This window comes from Rhipicephalus microplus, chromosome 10 (genome assembly GCF_043290135.1).
Source record: "Rhipicephalus microplus isolate Deutch F79 chromosome 10, USDA_Rmic, whole genome shotgun sequence".
Taxonomy (NCBI): domain Eukaryota; kingdom Metazoa; phylum Arthropoda; class Arachnida; order Ixodida; family Ixodidae; genus Rhipicephalus; species Rhipicephalus microplus.
This window is the reverse complement of record NC_134709.1, coordinates 55,729,325-55,734,991: the sequence shown is the minus strand read 5'-3', so window position 1 is coordinate 55,734,991 and position 5,667 is coordinate 55,729,325.

Genomic DNA, 5,667 nt, shown 5'->3' with positions numbered 1-5,667 from the left:
TCGGAAGTCGTCGAAGCCATTCTGACGGAGTGCCATTCTGTCCACCGCAAAACTACTGCTTACCACCCACAGACGAATGGCCACACCGAACGCTTTAACCGCACCCTCGGCGACATGCTTTCTATGTACGTCGCTGCCAACCACACTAATTGGGATAATATACTGCCCTTCGTCACCTACGCCTACAACACCGCCCCTCAGAGCACGACTGGTTTTTCACCTTTCTACTTGCTGTACGGAAGGCACCCGTCGCACACCATGGACACGATACTCCCGTACACGCCGGATCCATCTGAGTGTACACCTATTTCCGAGACAGCCAGGCTTGCTGAAGAGTGTCGCGAGCTTGCCAAGACTTTTACGACGCAAGAGCAAGAGCGGCAGAAGAGTATCCGTGATGGCTCCACCACTTCTGAGCCCACGTTCCTTCCTGGTGCGCTTGTATGGCTCTCGATCCCGACCTCTGCCGCTGGCCTCTCTTCCAAACTACGTCCCAAATACGAAGGCCCCTACCGTGTCATCGAGCGCACCTCACCCGTCAACTATCTGATCGAACCCGTTGAACAATCTTCGGACATGCGCCGCCGTGGGCGAGACATCGTCAACGTGGAGCGCCTGAAGCCTTATTATGACCCGCTCATAATAACAAGCTGTTAGGTCGCCAGGCGGCTCCCTCTTCGACCCCGGGGTAGTTGTAGCGAAGCCTCCGAACTATGAAATGGGTCGAACTCTTGAGTACCTTCTAGTGGGGCTACCCAACAAGGACGCCGCTCGCGCTGAGAGTCCGTGCTTGGCTGTGACTGTCGCCATTATATATTCTCGCTCGTTGCCGGCTAATAATTGCCTTAACAATATATATATATATATATATATTGCCACATGAAATAAGCAGCGCCAAGAGAACAACGAAGAACACGCGCAGCGGGAGAAGAAGACGAGGTTCTCTTCCGATCATTTTGCCAGTGTTCTGGTACAATTAAAGTGAGTTTCCTGGATTCGACTGCTGCTGTTTCTGCATTGTGACACTGGTGGAAGTGCTGGGTACATGTTCGGGACGCCTGACAACAGCCCCGCATCTGGTCAAGAAAGACTTCCGCGCATCGACACCCCCGTTCACCGCAGCAGCCGGCGCCTGTTAGGCCTCAGCCCGGAGTTTGGTCCATTGCCGGAAAGCGTGAGTGTGCCAGAAAGCATGACGGCGCCTGGAAGCACTGGCCCCAACATGTCCAGCCCCAGCACGACACAGGTGACTGTTTTGAACCCTCGACTTCCGGTTGACTTCCACGGAAACGCATATGAAGATGCACATGACTGGCTCGAGGAATTCGAGCACACAGCGAATGTTAACGGTTGGAACACCACACAGAAATTGGGCTACGTTTATTTTCCGCTTCAAGACGGAGCCCGAACGTGGTTCATGAATCGCGTGTGGTCGTCTTGGGACGAGTTCCGTCAGAAGTTTCTCGACACGTTCGCGAGCACTGAAAGACGAGAAATTGCACAGCGTCTCCTCGAGTCACGGATTCAGAAACCAAATGAATCCGTTACGATGTTTGTTGAGGACATGGCACGGCTATTTCGTCGAGCAGATCCTAATATGCCCGAAGCCAAAAAGGTTAGCCACCTCATGCGGGGCATTAAGGAGCAGCTGTTCGCTGGCCTCGTACGAAACCCGCCTACAAGTGTGGATGAATTCTCCAAGGAGGCGACATCTATCGAACGCGCACTGCATCTACGTTATCGCCAGTATGACCGCCCAACCCACAGTGCACCGATCAGCGTGGCAGCCACTACCACAGCAACAACACCCGACGAAGGTTCTTTGCGCCAACTAATACGAGAAATCGTACAAGAAGAGGTCAAGAAACTCGTCGCTAAACCGAACGACTGCGCGATCGCCTCAGTAACGGAAGTTGTACGCCAGGAGATCAGGCAAGCGCTCTCGCTTCCTGAGCCGAACACGAGCACTCCCAGGGCAAGCTATGCAGACGTAGTCCGCCGACAGCCAGCGAACGTGCCGACACCACATCAGTACCACCAGCAACATCCACTGACAACGCCTTGGTACTACAGAGAAACTTCGATGCCGAGGCGGCCACCACTTCGCAAAACAGACATCTGGCGTGCCCCTGATCATAGGCCCCTGTGCTTTCACTGTGGGGAAGCAGGCCACATCGTTCGGTATTGCCCGTATCGCGCCGCAGGGTACCAAGGGTTTCCTTCTACGGTTCCTCGGCGCCATTTCAACGGAACACCTGACGTCGACACGAATGTCATGACCCCGCGGGATGTTCCTCCTGGGTTTCGGTCACGCTCACCCTCTCCTGGGCGTTATTCTCCATCTTCTAGACGGAGCACCACTGACATGCCAAGAGGGAGATCTCCTAGTCCACGCCGGCGAAACTAAAAGCAGCGACCTCGGGGGGGAAGGTTGCGAATCGTCGAAGTGCTGAAAAACCCCCATTACGGCCGAGCGAAGAGAGACACATTTTCAATGAATCGACGAAGGATGGGGTTGTTACTGCCGAAGTTGCAATTACGATTGACGGACATGACGTCATGGCATTGGTCGACACTGGCGCGGACTTCTCAATAATGAGTGAGAGTCTGGCAGACACGCTCAGGAAGGTTAGAATGGAATGGACAGGACCGCAGATTAGAGGAGCTGGAGGGCAGCTACTCACACCTACCGGAAAGTGCACCGCAAGAATGAAGATAGGGGATGCATCCTTCGTCGCAACTTTTGTTATCCTTTCTGAGTGTTGCAAACAGGCAATCTTGGGGATGGATTTCTTGCGGGAATATGGTGCCATCATAAATATTCCGGACGGTGTACTGACCTTTTCAGTGGATCAAAGCGCAGCGCTACACCGAAAATCCCTACGAGTCATTGACGATGTGACCGTACCTCCGTTATCGTGCCGCCTTGTTTCAGTCAGGTGCAGCGAGCAGAATACTGGAGAAGGAATCGCTGAACAAGTATTGACGCTCCTACTCTCTCGTGGTGTTGCAATTGCCAGAAGTATCGTCAATGTTGTGTGCGGTGAAGCAGAGGTTCTGTTGACGAATTTTACCAACGAGCGACGACACATTACACAAGGCACTACAGTTGCCTACTTCGACGAGATCACCGAAATCCGCGAGTGCTGTGTAGTACAACAGGACGAGCCGCAAGCCACGTCAGCCCCACCACCTATTGACGTAAGCTCAGATTTGTCACCAGCGCAGAGACAGCGTCTATTAGATCTTCTGCACCAGTTCAAAGACTGTTTTTCATCGACCTCGAGGGTCAGTCAAACGCCACTGACGAAACATCAGATAATAACGGAGGAGACGGCAAGGCCAATACGACAGAATCCATACCGCGTAGCACCGAAAGAGCGTGAAGCAATCCAAGAACAAGTGAAGAAAATGCTCGATGATGACGTCATCCAGCCGTCAAGAAGTCCTTGGGCGTCGCCGGTAGTGCTGGTTAAAAAGAAAGACGGAAGCTTGCGATTTTGTGTCGACTACCGCAAGCTGAACCGTGTGACAAAGAAATACGTATACCCATTACCGCGCATCGATGATTCACTCGACAGGCTGAGGTATGCACGCTACTTTTCGTCAATGGACCTCAAAAGTGGGTATTGGCAAATTGAGGTCGACGAGCGAGATAGAGAAAAAAACGGCTTTTGTAACGCCTGACGGGCTTTATGAATTTAAGGTCTTGCCATTTGGATTGTGCTCAGCCCCCGCAACATTTCAGAGACTGATGGATACCGTTCTGTCAGGCCTTAAGTGGCAGACATGTCTGGTCTATCTGGACGACGTCATTGTTTTTTCAAAAACATTTGAGGAACACCTGAGCAGGCTGCTATCGGTATTCAGGCAATAAGATCTGCCGGCCTTACACTGAAACCCGAGAAGTGTCACTCCGGTTTCAAGGAGCTTCAATTTTTAGGTCATGTGGTGAGCCATGAAGGTGTTCGACCTGATCCCGATAAGATTGCGGCCGTCAGAAAATTTCCGGTACCAAAAGACAAGAAAGCAGTCAGGCGTTTCCTTGGCCTATGCGCATACTACCGAAGGTTTATTCCCAATTTCTCCCACATAGCCTCGCCGTTAACACGACTCACAAGAGAAGACGTTTCGTTCACATGGGGCGACGATCAACAGGTGGCATTTGATGATCTCCGACAACGCCTGCAGAGTGGTGGTGGTGGTGGTGGTGGTGTTGCAGCAGGCGGGGTTAGCCTGGCCTGCATGGCCGGCAGTTGTTCCGCCTGAGCATCTCCTTAATTTGGAAAATGTCACCACGTGTCAGACAGCCCAGTGTCTCGCAGGAAGACCAACAAAGTTCGTTGCACGTTCCTCCTAGTTGCCGCGGGTCCTTCAGGAAAGATGATGTCATCAACTGTCCGGTGCCTATGACAGCCTTTTCGCAAGGTGCGGATCATCGCTGCTCTTTGCGCATCAAACTGTGGGCAAAGCCAAATGAAATGTTCAATATCCCCGATGTCACCACAGAAGGCACAGAACGGGGAAGCGTATCTCCCAGTCTTGAATGACCAGGCCGGGGTGTATGCGGAGCCGGTTCTAATGCGGTACAACAGCGTCGCTTCTTCACGAGAAAGTCCATGAATTACACATGCTTGGTGTGGAAACCTGTAGATCGCCTTGAAATGATTGCGTATCACATCTTTGTTGTTCTGGTACGTCTTGGGAGTTCTTACTTTTGGCAACGATGTACGTGCTTCGCATGCAAGGGCATCAGCCTTTTCATTGCCCTCAATGCCAACGTGGGATGGGATCCACTGGAACTTTATATTAAAACTCTTGCCATTTAGGTGTTTGATTAGTGCCAGAGATTGCCTGGTGAACTTTTCTTGAGGTAGGCCACGATGCAGTCTTTGTAGCGCCGATTTGGAGTCCGTCAGCACTACAACATCTCGTGCAGAAAAGGATCGCAGTTTTCGCAAAGCCGCCGTAATTGCAGCGCTTTCTACCGTTGTGGACGAAACCACGCGATTCAGGCGGCCCGACCATGACACGCCTAGGCTGGGTATGCAGAAAGCCGCTGCGCAGCTATCAGTCTGTGTGCACACTGATCCGTCGGTGTACACTTGTAGGTGGCAACGGTACATGGTGCTCAAGTGGTCCAGCGCAAGAAATTTCGCTTCCGCGGCTGGAATGGTGCGCTTCGCTGGTAGATTGGGTACGCTGAAGTTGCACGCAACATCCACAAAAGACCATGGCGGGTCCATAGGGCGCCGTTTAGGCAGTTTCAAGCCTAAATATTGAAATGTGTTTAGTGCCGTGTTGAAATGTTAGCCAGTTCTTGCTCTTAGCCGCCGGAGAAGCGTCGTGCCTGCGAAGGACTCGCCCAGTCTTGACAGCTGCGTCAATAAGGCCTGAGACGCCAAAAGGCGGAGCGGAAGAGACTCGGCTTCATTGGTGACCTTCGTGTTTGAAGCCGCCTGAGAGACTCCCATCGCCAAGCGAAGACCCTTTCTGTGCACTGCCTCTAGGCGTTCGAACTGGCTTGGTGATGGTGATATCAGGGGCAGCTGATAAAGAATGCGGCTTGTTATAAGCGCATCATTCAATTTAAGCATGGACATAGGATTGTTGCCCCAACGGACCCCTGCCATGCGACGAAGAGCGTTGATCCTTTGCACTGATTCA